Raw genomic sequence first — 15,478 nt, 5'->3', positions numbered from 1 at the left:
TCTTTCTTTCTTTCGTCATGAAAGAAAGAGCGAGCATGTACGTCGGTCGATACCTTCACGTGGCACTTTTAAATGTCATCAGCCTGCGATTTCCGAGGTCGGTTTCGCGAGCGCGAATCTCGTAGAACGGCAGTTCATTAGTAGACACGCTCTGCGACACGCTGACCTTTAACCCTCGGTAGAGAGATATCGCGTGGAATCGTAAGAGTCTTTCTATTTTAGTGATGATTTTTTTAACCGAGTCACATATTAAATTCCACGGTACGAAAATTTATGGCGCTTAAATTAATATTAAATTGCAAAATGAGTCCGTCCATTTACATCCTTGATGGTTAATTTGCTACAACTGCATAATATTTTATGATAATTATCTTGATAATTTTATAAAAAAAACGTGAATTTTAATTTATAATTAATTTTAGGAAAGGTCGAATTTGCAACTTTTTCAAGTTGAATCCACGACACTTTTTTTTGAACGACTAGCTATAATCGACAATATTTATAATAATATTTTGTAAATTATTCTTTATTTATTATGTTAATAAGGAGTCTAGAATAGAATCCTAAAAGAATATATTATTATAAATTTTTCTTAATTGTTTTCTTAAAGTCGATAAATTAAAGAATGCGATATGATATCGCGAGAATTATAGAAAGCGTAATTTATTTTATCGCTAATATCGCCAGACGCGACGTGATATATAAAACACGAAAATATAAAAATATTTTTGCGATTATTCTTTTGTCTCACTTGCGATACCTCTGTAAACAAGACAAGAATGTATCTTTATTCTAGCTGGATTCTAGTGCTACTCCAATACGAACAAATTGAAAGGCATTCCGTTCGGTGGAAGATCATAAAAATGACTTTAAAGACGCTCCGTTTTATGAACCTTCTTTTCAAAGTAGGACTCCGTTTATCCATGTCGCTACGAAAGCGATAAAAATGTCAACTTGCTCGCGACGTCCTCAACGTCCGCTTTGCGATAAGCGAGCCGTAAATACATTTATGCGTGAGCGCGAATTCGATTCGTCGTTTACACATGAAAAACAATTTAACAAATGTGTAAACAATTTATTTCTCTTTTCTGCAAGTATGCAAGCTGCACATTGAAGAATGATGGTTGGTCTATTTCTATGGTATCGTGTCTAAAAGAACAAATATTTAAATGAATAAGAAATTCTGATTACGTCACAAACGACGATGAATCTTCGGAATGTGTTGCGCAAATATACGTATAGAAAACTGCATTCGTAATGCGAGGAAGTACTTTGAAACTGGGCGTTCTCTTTTCTCAGAAAAATGTTGATCTTTCGGCGGAGATTCGTTGAACAGCGGATCTAACGGTTGCTCTAATCACGCTCGTTAGTATAGCGAGCACGGTACGCTCGTTAACATGCGTCGGCTCGTAGCACGACACGCCGTGCGCATAATTCGTGCCTATGTAAGTACACGCGCGTATTTAACCGCTAAGTAGAAGGTACTGCACAATGAGCGAATACCTTTTAAACGTTTGCGAATAAAATCATTTAAAATAGAAGCAAAATATTTTATTGTTATATCCATTTAAATAATATCATATTTTACTGTTATATCATTTAAATAATATACACGTTAATCTTCGTTAATCTTAACGGTCTGTGAAATAATTGAAAAGATACGCATGGGACAAATTGAATATGCATAGAGAAATATGTCTAGATTCATCATAAGAATTGTTTAAAATTATCCCGAATTAAATTATTAATTTCATAATATTTTATTACTATGCGTTATTAGAAAATTAATGTTTAATTAATTAGATTTATACAAATTTAATTATATTAATTAAATTTATGTGTATATTGGGGTTACACATAGAAATTTACTGCTCAGAAACTACGTCATATTTTTCAAATCAGCACGTGGGTAAGTTGTAGACGGGATAAATAAGTTAAGAATACATATTTTCCGTTTTATTTTTACACTTTTAGATAGGTGTGTCCGAAGAAACCCCATGTGCGCATCAGACGCGGTTGTCGCTGTAACAAAAAAACGCCATGCTTACACGTGGCCGCCTACGCATAATGGGCAAATATTAGTTCAAATCGAAAATTAGGTCAATAGTCGACAATTTTTTTTTGTTTTATTAAGCTACTCGGTCGAGGGCCGTGGGAAATGACAGCGGGAATGTTTACACGAGTGCCTCCTCGTACGAGGGTGATTCGCTCGATGATATCTCATGCTCGTTATATCGAATATATGATTTGAAGCTCGTGTCTGATAAGTTAAATATCTAAATATTAAATGTAAGATCTTCTCAATTTTTTGATGTCAAAAAACTTTCCTAGATAAAAACACGAGTCGATTAAAAGTGAATATTTGTGGATGCACAAATATTGAAATAATCTTAACTAATTATTAAATAAAGTTGATAAAATGTAAAATATAAAATTCAGAAGAAACTAAAAAAATACGATATTTCATATATATAATTATTTAAAATTAAATATTATTACAAAAATAAAATATTTAATTATTAATAAATGCACTATGATTTTTATTATTATGGAAGCTCATATTTTTATTGAATTATATAAATATAAATATAATAAGTTAATATCTACAATTTTATCAGAATAATGCAAATTTAGATATACAACATAGTCATCGGAAGAATGTCGACTGTTAGACATTGGAGAAGAGATACGAATTATAAGCATCTAAATATACACATTATTATCATTGTGTATCGCGTAAGTTCGAGCTTTTATACGATTAAACACGCACTATATACACTATTAAGAGATGAAAATTGTAGAAAATACGCGTTTGTTCATTGGAAAAATATCATTTTTAGATAATTACGTTTCATGAAAAAAATCTAACAATTCGTGATATACGCTCAAAACGTTCATTTGGAAATAATATTACGAGCGTTAAAAAGTCTATATATATAGTTATAAAGTCTATATATATCGGATATCGGTGATAATTTTTGAAAGAAAAATCGTTTCGAATAGAATTTAAATTCATAATTGTATAAAATTCATCTCAAACACGATAAAATACTCTTACAAAGTACTTTAACAAAATTTACATAATGCTGTCGATATTAAATTTGGTGTATTTTGTAAAATATCAATTTTTTAAGCTTAAAGTTTGATTAAACAATGACATTCGCTACAAATTAAAAACATTTTAGAAAATATATAACAGTCAGAGAATGTTGAACATAACATCGAAATAAACTTTCTAAAGAAAATCGGAAGGTTTTCATTTATATTTTGAGATTCATGAGAGAGAGAGAGACTTGTGTGTACGTACTTGTGTACGTACGAAATATATTTTTATATTATTATTTATCTTGTCAGGAATGTGAAGATACTCATTTAACGAATGTCGCAAATAATCGTGATGTTTGGCATGTCTTGTTGCCGATGACGAAAGGTTTATGGATGTATATATTTTTCAAGGATATCTTCGATGTAGCAAGAGAGAGAGAGAGAGAGAGAGAAAGAGAGAAAGAAAGAGAGAAAGAAAGAGACTATTATGACATATGACAAACTCGTAAAGAATAAACACTTCAAGTTATTCGAATCTTTAAAAAACCAATTGCGTAAGGTGTCCGACTCATTACTATGAGCGTCAAATTTCAATGAAGATACTCTTGTTGTGTATACATAGTATAACCAAGTTCTTAAGTAAAACTGCAAGAACAGATGATTCAATATTTTTACATTTTTCTTGAATTATAAAAAATTAAAAAAATAATCAAAAGAACTATTAAATCTTAATTTTTTATGGAAACAGAATCGAGATTTTTTTCTTGCTATTAATTATATTCTATAATTAAACTTTAACTTTATTCTATCAAAATATGAAACAATATTATTAATTTAATTTTATATTTGTTCTTGGGCTTTTTTAAATAAATTTAAAGAATCTAAAAATTTTATAAATTCCGATTTTTTGCTCAAAAGAACAAGACAGAAATTTCTTTAACACGATACGCGCGATAATCGACTATCAGAAAATTTTCTCATCGTAAAATTCATGTTTTTATAACCTGAGAAAAACATTACACTGACTTATGCAGTTTTGTATAAAAAAATATTAATGAACGCAAAATATCTCACACGTATTCTGTAAATTGTGACATCCTACTTCCTCTTGCATTAACTATTCGAAATGCGGCGCGTCTTGTCAGCATAAAATTGGTGTTTCGCGTCTCGATGTGTGAAAAATCCGTTCATAAGGATATATGAAAAAAAATTAATGCGCTTCTCCGCGCGCGCTCGGTAGCGAGATGCCTCCGTTTCTACGCCTCGGCATAAAGCATAGCGGCGGAATAATTTTCTCGGCCGTAAAGCGACGCTTCGCCGGTGGTGCAACAACGGCGAAAAGCTTGGAAACGGGGAAGGTTACATATCCGCGTTATATTCTTTTTCTGCGGTAAATGGCCGCGCGGGAAAGAAAACACCGAGCAACTCGTGTGTTGCAATCTCTTAATCAGTTTATTTTCTAACTTAACAAACCGTTAGAGAGAGAAAGAGAGAACGTGAAACGCTCGTTAAAAGAATCAGGGAAAAATAATTATCTTTTATCACACTAATTAAATTTGATGGCAATATAGTAAAAGGGCTGAAAGCCCATCACCATTTTCTTTCTTTATCGAACAAGTTTTATTTATCACGAAAAAAATGCGCTAAAAATTCTTGTGTAAAGTTTAATAAAATTTGAAAGAGGCATCTATATGATATGCTAATTATAATTAAAATGTTTTGCTTATCGTGAAAAGAAAAAGACTATATTTTTTTGTGTGAGTATAATTTTAAATATAAGTTAATTTTCTGAATATTTTAATTGCATAAAATTTAATCTCTCAAAATTGTCTCGTTACTGTTGATTGAAATGTATTTATTAAACATTATATATTCGAGAAACATAAGTTGAATTTATAAAAATAATAACACTTTAACGGTATCCTGAAAAAAAGTCGCGACTTCCATATCGAAACGCGTCGATGGTTATCGTGATTTAAAAAGCGCCGTGGCGCCGTAACGTTTTAAAGGACATGTCGCAATCATCGCGTCTAGACGGTTCGCCGACGCTATTATCCGGGCCTCGTTAACGCTTATCTCTGTCAAACGGGAAGCGTCTACGCAACGCCAGGCGAATTGCGTAAGTGTGCGTACTATGTATTCCCCCTTTCCCTCTCTCCCCTACGTATGTTCATGTACTTCCACCTACTCGAGCGCGCGGATTGCGTCACGTTTGCGCTTTTCTGCCTCTCTCTCTCTCTCTCTCTGTCGCTCGTTCCATCCTATTGACCTCCGTCTATCCGGACACGCGTAATTAATCCTCTATAGATGCGCGTCGCCGAATCACACTCGCGACATTCATCGATGCGACGCGACACTAATGTTTCCGGAACTTTGATGCACGTGACACGTTACCGTCGTCTCGACGATTTCTGTCGTTCTTGAAATTTTAAAACACAATCGTTTGGCCATTTTTAATTTTTTTTCTTAAACTATTTATGGTGTATTTGTATAATAAATATATTCATGCAATTCTGATATTCTATATACACAGTATCAAACAAGTGAAGATATTTGATTCGTAACACCATAGGTAGTAATTTTATTTTTAGTTTATAACTCGAAGAATTTTGATATTTTTAGAACATTTTTATTGTAAAAATGTATAATTAGAGAGAAGAATTTTGTATAATCTAATATTTTATATTTTGTTATATTAGCATAGATTAAATTGTATATTTAATGAGATATGATACTATATGTTCAGAATATATTATAATCAAGATTAATTGCAATGATATCCTTTTTGAGAGAAAATTAAATTATATCCTTCTTCTATATAAAATCCTTGTGTAACATTAATTAAATCTTTGATTCACATTTTCGTAATAAAACCTTTAATTTATATTTTTGTTTTTACTTCCTCTTTTTTGCTGCTACGAATTAATGAAATTATTGACATAAGGAGAATTGTACGTTGAATGACAATTGGCAGAGTAGTCGCATAACGAATATGTAACTTGTGTGCGACTTTTCATAATACAAACATAACGGGAATTAGTCACTTTATAAATACATATGGCAATGTCAGAACCATTGGTGTCATGCAAATTGGGTTACTTACAAAAGGTTTGCATGTGTGTAAAATTGTCTTTTCGTGTATCATTTGGCGTAATCGCGAATAAGTGTACGTACCGCAAATGAAACCGTTAGATCATCAAGTTCTGCACGAGCGATCCCTGCATATTCATATTTCTCTTAAATGAAATGCCTCAGGGTACACTCGACGTTTGCCTATTTTAATACATAATGCGTAACAGTAATCGATATCCCGTGCCAATCAAAATCAAATAAATATTTTATCTCCAATTTAATTCGCAAAGATAGAGGGGGGGCTGAAGAAGTATAGGAGAGATATATTTCTTCCGTGTATTGTGCATTCACCGAGATTATATTATACAAAAGAAATTGACATTAGACAAGTTACGCAAGAGAATTCTGAATCATAGTCGGGAAAATTTATCATCAATATTATAAAAGAAACTGATTTGCCGCGCACGTTGATCAATTGACAGAAACGTGTCTCTATAAAAAGCAAACAATCTGAATACTTCATTGTTTAAATGTTGAAAGTCGTTGCAGATAATTTTCCCACGATCGAATGCTTTTGCGGGATCAACGCGAGCTCTCAGCGTAACGTACCCGAGCTTTATTATGCTCGCTCACAACGCAGAACGTCAAGCGAGCGTTGATTTACAGTCACTCCGTATCGAAGGCAAAGTATTGTATAAAATACGATTCCCTTCGTCGAGATCGATAGGCGGGATGACGAAACGATTGTGTTGAAAGTAGAATGAAAATGTAGAGATAAAACTGCCGATTAAAAACTTATACACATTATGTTCCTGTAATATATAGATATATTAAATATTAATAAATTTATAATATATAATAATAATTATTAATGTCTGATTGTAATTTTAAGCAATTTTATATGATATTTCTGTAATAATAATTTTTTTTAAATCGAAAATTTTAAGAATTTAATGAAGAATTAATTTCACTTCATTACATTTATTGCTGAGGAGAAAATGCGTTTTACATAACGTATTTACATAACTTCATTTTACTCGGTATATTTTCTCGCACACTGAATTTCCGTGTTCAGAATAATCGTTATAATTATCGTTATAATAATCGTTATATCTCACATGATTTGATTAAGATTCATGCATGTACAGATTTGTCACACGCACAATTTCTTCGATGTGTTTGCTCTATGCTGATTTGCTGTCACTTCGTATCACAAGTCTTGGAGATTTTTCTCAATCCAAAAAGTGTGTGCACTTGTACAGAAGTAGTCGAAACAATTGAGTCTTTATATTCGTTCCTTAACTTTTCCGCCTCTTTTCTTTCACATCCATGAGAGTAGCTAATCATTATTTGCAGATCACGAAAGGAGGCAGTATTGTAATACTAGCTTTATCGATCTTTTTGTCTTTTTATTTTTTTGCTCACAAAATATCATAAATCAAAAATATTTACATCGTTTCTTTAATATACCTCATTTATCGTCAGCGATAATACTTCAAACTGGGACTCGATTTGTGTGCAGCCGAAACAGTTACATATAATGTGCAAGAATGCATCTTTGAAATATTTTCTATGACATGCGTGTAATGTGTAAAATTTACATCATAAAAACAGAGAGAGAGAGAGAATGCGTAAAATAGAATTTAAATAATTTTTACGCTCTACCATCCAATTTCAGTTTTCGAAATTAGTCTTTGATTGAGAATACAGAAAAACATTGTGATTTTCAGCAAAGAGAAAATAAATTTTTCTCTATCAAAATTAAAAGATTATTTTAAATTATATTACTTTAATTTAGACTTTGAATATAAAATCTTTCATATAACAGTGTAACATATGTGTATAAAGGTGCTGCTATTATTTCATGCAAATTATATTACTATAATTTTTATAGTTCTCTCTCTTTATTTCCAATAGTTATATAGTTTAAACAAATGGTCATAAAGCAAAAAAAATATCTTAGGACGAACTGAATCGCGAAATTCACGCAATGTCTTATTTTATTTTGTTAGATTTCCATATCATTTTTCATTTAATTTATAAGTTTCTACATAAAAAAATGATACGTTAGCTCCACATATACAATAATGATATAATTATAATAATGACATGTACAATAATAATGATAAACATATATATAATTTATTTCTGCAAGAATCTAAAAAAATTAATATACATTTAATTTTGTTATTAGAATTTTAATTTTCTTGACATTGTGTTCCAATAAATTCCTAAAAAGATAAATCAGGTTAATGCTGTGAATTGTCGGTTATCCGTAGAAAGTAAGAGAAAGCTGTTAATTCTTTGTAATACAGAAATAATTCGTAACACAGTAGTGAAAGAATCTTAATTCATTTATCAAATCACTTATTGACCGTTGCTCTTTAGATTACTGCAAAAAATCAATAGCATTTAACTCTTTCTATATAAAAACTTTCCAGACGTGATGACCTCAAATCCGATCAGACTTCATAATAATTTCTAAGAATATCTCTCTTAATAAAGAGTACGTATTGTATATGTCTCGTAACAGTAAAATTTAAAAAAATGTGCACAGACTACGAATATTCATTATCAAAAGTTTAGGTATAGTCATATATTTGACGAGTACAACTTGTCACACACCGTTAAAATTTTTGCTCGCGATTACATCGAATATATGAGTATATCGCGTGAAACACGAAGCGCAAACGCACTTGTCGCACGACATCCTCCCGCGACGCGGTAGCACGTGTGACGACTCTTAATGAAAGCCGCGATATTTCTTCGCCCTCTAATTAATCACGCGACGTATGTCGGATAACGTAATTTATGAATCAGGAAATCGTGGCTCGAATCTTAATCGAGAAGGAAAGTTGCTTTATTTCTTCTTCATTTTTACATTTAATTTCTATTTTATTTTCATTGTCAGAAATATGCACTATACTTTTTGATTCTCGCTTAAATTTTCAGATATCTATAAAAATTAATAAAATAAATATAATGTATACAAGCTTTTGTTACTTGTTTTTAACATCACATTTATAAAGCTTTAATTATTAGACCTACTCATTCTATTAATTTTTATAACCCAATATATCGACTTTTATTATGCTACTAATTTCATTTTTTTAGTTGTGTAAATGAGTGCTGCGTAGATTATGACAATTTGGATTTAAAATAAAATTCGTAAAACTTTAATTTTTTAATTTTAAACATCTTTTAATTATTATTTAAAGAGATTAAAAGTTAAATATTCAAGATTATAAAATTTTTCTTAGCTATACTGTGTTAATTATTTTAAACGAAACAAAAATTTTTTTATATATATGTATACTTTTTGTAAATTGAATAATTAATTACCCATTACAATTATACATTCACACTTTTTCATCTTTTGCATTTTGTGTTTTTTTAATATTCATTACTTATAATTACATCAGTCCTATTTTTTTATAGAAAAAAATGACGTAAAAATGTATCGTAACCAATAACCAAGGAGACGATTCGCAAAAAGTTGGCATACGTGATTATGAATTGAGATTGATGCAATGATGCCACGGAACCGATTTGTCTGCTGGCCTTGAGCGATAATTAACAATAATTGGCAGTGCGATTAAGCGTGCATTGCGGGCAAAATACCGTTGCACGACAGATTAGAACCACGCCTCTAATAGCACTAGTTGATAGATCTCGGAAATCTAATCTAATCTTTTCAACTATACAAATACCATTAGTATATGGAGTATATGTTAAAGTTAATTATCTTAATTTTAACTTGACGATTTTTTTTATATATCAATAATTTCATAGAGACAATTTAATGTGTTGTAGATAAAAGATATTTATAATATAATTTATAAAGATTAATACAATAATGAGCACAATCACGATCGATTTTAATTCTGTAAATGTAGAATAATATCGAGATGTAGGAATTATTATATATCTTAGAGAGAGCTATAAAATTAAAATATTATGAAAAATAAATATAAAATATAAATTGAAATATATTACACAATTTACAAATATCATTAATTTTCAACATGTAATAGAAATTCTTATCACGCGCACGAGTAAATATTTTTTTAGAGTATTCAGCTATTATAAGAGTACGATCAAATTTTATATATAAAATCGTTAAACATTCCGAAGTTTCGCGTGGAATGGCATTTCTCATTGCGACGTTCGGAAATCGATGTTTTGCGTACTGGAAGGATTTTTTTTTTAGAACGACCTTTGTGCGCGCGAAGGTGTAGCAGGTGCTGTGAAAGTATAGTCGCAACGCTTTACAGCGAGTGCATGATATATCCCCGGTGCATTGCCCTCATGCAGGGTGGTACGTTCTCTTCGATCGATACGTTTTACCAAACGACGACGACGACAACGACGAAGAAGACGAGAACGACAACGAGAACAATGTTCGAAAGCATTTGGGAACAAACGATTCTTAAAATGCCGCTGCAATCTTGCAAATGCATCGATGCTCTACAATTCGGCAATCAAAATTATTGTTTATTGCATTCTTGATTTCTCTCACATGCGATAAAATATTAACGGTATTAAAATAAATAAATAATTATTAAAATAAGATATTTCCATTTTATACGCGCAGCTGATTGAATTTGATTACGTGAAATAATGTATATTCTATCTATTTTTTATAATCAATTTTTTAATGCGGATAATATAAGAATAAAAAAAAGTTGTTCAAGCATTTGAAGAGTACATGAATATTCGTAAACTATATAAACAAGAGCAAATGTAATCACGCCGAATCCGATTTATATCAAATGCGATCGTGACGAACATGTTAGTAAGAAGACTTACGAGTGTTGCAGCATGTTATCGTTGGATCACTATCGCCAATCAGAATCGTAAAAACAGATGTCTGCGAATCGATCACGATATAACATCACCGGAAGTTCTTTCGATAGGAAACGGCTCTCGCATACACGAAGAGATGCGATACAAGAAACTACGAACGTAACTTCAACTCTTGATATTCGCAAGAAAGGAGATAAACACGAAATATTTTTTTCTCTTCCTTTTTTTGTGATTGACATTTCAAATTATCAATTGTTTGTCTGTATATAATTATGTTTTTGCTGGTTCTTATTTATATTCGATTACACATACATACTACATTAATAAATTTTATGTACTTGCTATATTTTATATCGAAGCTGAGGATGTGAAGTGCATCCGCACCCTGTATTGAACACAATATTTTTAATGAGAGATTAAGACGGCAACGCAGAGATTATTTAATCTAAAAAATGTGCGTGTGGTAACGTCAAAAATTATATATGCTTTATCGGCGACACGCGATTGGCTCTGATGGATATTTTAATCGTTGTTTGTCGGCACGAGCTTTGAGGCGAGACATTGATCGAACGATGTGTGTAATGTCGCAAAAATTATATTTTTTTTTTCATAAATATCTTCCGCAAGAAAATATTTTTAATAGATTCTCTGCGGTAAAAAATATTTATCGCAAAAATGAGCTCACGTGAAAAAATGAAAGTAAAAAAGAAATTTGATATTTTTTTGGAAATTTTTTCAGGAATAAAGTGTGATATATTATGGTAGTAATAATAATAGTAATAGGTACGAAGTACCTATACTATTATTATTACTACCATAATATATCACACTTTATTCCTGAAAAAATTTCCAAAAAAATATCAAATTTCTTTTGGGAGGGTATTTTTAAATTAATCACAGTATATTTGTAATTTATTAATCAGGGAATGAAGCCCAGTTCTTTATCATTACCAGCCAATCAATATCAATTTTTTGCGAAATGTGTCTTTGCTTTCTCGATATCCGCGATTTTATAATGTTCCTATGCAAACGAGAATAAACCCGACGATACAGAGGTTCGTCGATCGCGTAACTTCAACGTCGAGAATTGAACTTTGTATTCCAAAGTTACGTACGTCGACGAAGCTCTTGGTCGAAGTATCGCTTCATTGTCGCCGACGACTTTGACGTTCATACTCCCCTAGGGAAGCGGTAGCTTGAGGAAGGGGGAGCAGGGAAGCGAGTTCCTCGGAGCATACAATACTCGCGAGCGAGAACGATCGATCCGACCAAGTTTACCCTTTTCTGAAACTGCAATTTCAATCGAGTCGAGCGACGGCACGATGGTGTAACGTTTCAAGCGAGCTGCAACCGCGAGCTGCGACTATGGTTTTATGGTCCACCGGGGTGCCAGCGCGGTTTTCGGGAGACCGTAAAGTCGATTGTATAACACTACATTTCTCGAGCACCGGCTAACTTTGTCTCCCATCGATCGACCCTCACACACTCTCATATACTATATGTCTCTCTTTCTTTCATTTTCATTCTCACATGGCCCGGATTGTTTCCCGATTTCCGAAATCTTCACAAATCTAATTTCTTTTTGAAAGCAAGTATTTTTTTTCTTTTAAATTAATCGGTCTATAGACATATATACATGTATTATTTATCTAGTCACGAAATAAAAACCAATTACTTATCATTACCATTTTTCGTTTATTTATTGCTGTGCTTTACATTTAGTTGTTATGCAAATAAGGAATCGTGAAATGTAAAAGTGAGCCATCTAAGAATAAACGAAAGCAATTTTCAACCTTTTCGAATTAAGAAAATTCAGATACTTTTTGGATTATTTTTAAACTTTATCGAAGAAATATCTGCATTATTTCGCAAAAAGAGGAATGATGGGAGGAATTCTTCACTTTTACGATTATATCCACCATAGATTTGAATTATTAAGTGGAGATGCAATCGAAATCAATATTCTGAGCATTAATGAACTATATTCGGTTGAGATTCGGATGACATATATAATGTCATAACGCGATACACGCGACATAATTCTAATAATCCATTTTTAAACCATATTCATCTTTGTATAAAATGCGAAATGGAGGAAATATGTACATACACTAAACATAGTCCCCATTCTTATATTCGGTACATATTATAAATCCTTTTACTTCGAAGAATGACATTGGTTCTTGTTTCGATGTACGTTTAACAATTTTCCCTTTAAACTGTATACGCGCTTTTCTTATAAGATCATTATCAAGAATTTATATATTCTCATTTTTTTTAAATCTCGTATCGAAATAAGTATGCATTGGAGCACATTTTCTTTTATATTCCATTTTTATTTATATTGTTTAACAGAATTTAACTTTTCTTTTTTGAGAAAATTAATTTATCGAGATTTTATTTATTATATTAATTAATCGAGACAAGTAATTTGAATTAAACTAGTTATTAGAATGTAAAAGCGCGTTCGATACACGACTCTGAGAAAATATCCGAGACATCTGGTCAAAGGATTTTCTCGCGACACACGTCTGCGTTACACGAGCGGTAACGTTGTATCGCGAATCGATCGATACGAGTGGTACATGAGCGGCGCGGATGGGACATTCATCCCTCTGTGTGTCAGTCGCTCTTGTCGTTGCCGTCTCCGCTGCACACCCTCGCTCTGTTGTCGTCGCAGCCGCCGCGTCCCTCTTCCGCTTTCCCTTTCGACGGCCTCGGACGAGCGCGAGAACGCGAGCGGAGGGGTGCTGAAAACCCCTTTAAAGCTTTAACGCGACCGACCGAACCGTCGCGTCGGTCGTTAACGCGTGCACGTGTCGGCGAATGCTCGCGAGAGAGAGAACGACTCCTTCGTTTTTTCTGTCCCGCCCGTTAAATCGCGATCAAATGCTCGTAAAATCAAATCGTACAAGTAAATATACTTCGGTCCAGAGAGAGAGAGAGATATATATAGCGAGAGAGATCTTGTATACAAAGATAATAGAACAAAGTTTTTTCCTTAAAATTTTTTATCTTTTTATCATTATAAATATATAATATACTAATAAAATATGAATTATATAATGCATATTTTTATATTTGTGTGAATATTGTTTCAATATCAATAATTGAACATATTATTTTTATCGATATTTTTATATATTATTGTGTTGATAATTGATAAGAATTATATTAAGAATATCTGATAAATTTTTTTAATCAACACGTAGCATGTTTGCATTTCCAAAAAGTAGGAAAATGCATCAAAAAAGAAGTATAAATGTATCAAAAATATGAAATACAAATTTGAAATTATATGAATATCGCAATTGGGATGTTTTTTTCTCGCGCGGCGGAGCTTTTCATCGAACGAGATCGATTGATGTTGCGATCTACGATCGATTGGGCAGACATGCGGAATCGGAGACACATCGAACGAGAACGAAAGCGCGCGGATCGTGAGTACATGTGCTTGCGACCCCGTTCTTTCGCCGCTTGTCGGCACTTGAAGCTCGTACGACCATCTCTCCGTCTTACTACCTCTCGAGGTGCGTACTGTGAACCTCGCCATTCCAACTGTCACGACGTGACGTTTCTTGATCCGCCTCTTACGAACGCGTACGCGTGCGTGCGTGAGCAGATGTTTTAAACCGGATCCATTTCGGTGTTTGAAGGAACGAAGAAATTTTCGCTAGAAGCGAAGAAAAACGATCCGAATGAGTTCGGTTAATTGAAGTTTAACAGAAAGCTGGATTCGATTCCAAGAATTATACAGAATCTAAAATTACATTGTGAAATATATAAAATTACGTATAGAATCTGAAAGAGAAATGTAGAGAGATAATCCTTGATTAATTTTAATTAATTAAATAATATTTATGAAAGCAATCTAGTAAAAGAGAGATGTCGCATGAAATTCTTAAATTTACAAGTATTTACATTACGAACGTCCAATGATTATATTTTTCTGGTACCTTTAATTATATTTAAAATATTTCAACAAATAATTTATTTTTGTTAAAATAATACTTATAAACGTGTATTTAAAAGCGCATATAGATTTATCACAAGTATATACATATAATTTTTGTTTAAAGTAATGTGCAATGCAATTTCATACGATAGAAGTGATCACGAATCAAATTCGAGTATTGAATTATACGAATAGACGATGTTACAGAGAAATTAATCCCCCCGGTGGGTATAATAGTATGATTTATATGCAAGTTTATGTGAACGGAGTGCAACGATACGATACTAATCTCTATATCCACGTGTAATGGACGTTTTCCTGATCGAATGGTTGAACAATTTCATTTTCTGCACTAATTTATTCACTGTTGTACATCGTCAAAGGTATTTACGATCGCAATGCATCGAATAACAATAGCAATCACCCTATGTACATGTCTTATTAGGCACAAAGGAACAAATCGTTTTTTTAAACGCAAATATCCATGCCAAGCCAAAATCAAATAAAATTTTGAAAGAAGAAAACAATTATCTTTTTCGTTTATTTTTAACTATTAAACATTAGCGACAAAATAATCACAAATACAAGATGCAATACATC

General features: G+C 32.2%; 1 protein-coding gene across 1 annotated transcript in view; it reads left to right on the top strand.

Moving 5' to 3' along the window:
* The window catches only part of LOC145961145 (uncharacterized), a 62,763-nt gene that overhangs the window by 44,430 nt on the left and 2,855 nt on the right, over window positions 1–15,478 (top strand). The gene's annotated exons all lie outside the window — the stretch shown is intronic.

This window comes from Camponotus vicinus, unplaced genomic scaffold (assembly GCF_025532165.1).
Source record: "Camponotus vicinus isolate PSW18456_S1 unplaced genomic scaffold, iyCamVici1.0 SCAF_10, whole genome shotgun sequence".
Taxonomy (NCBI): Eukaryota; Metazoa; Arthropoda; class Insecta; order Hymenoptera; family Formicidae; genus Camponotus; species Camponotus vicinus.
Note: the sequence above shows the minus strand (reverse complement) of the source record. Positions and strands in the feature narration are given on the sequence as shown.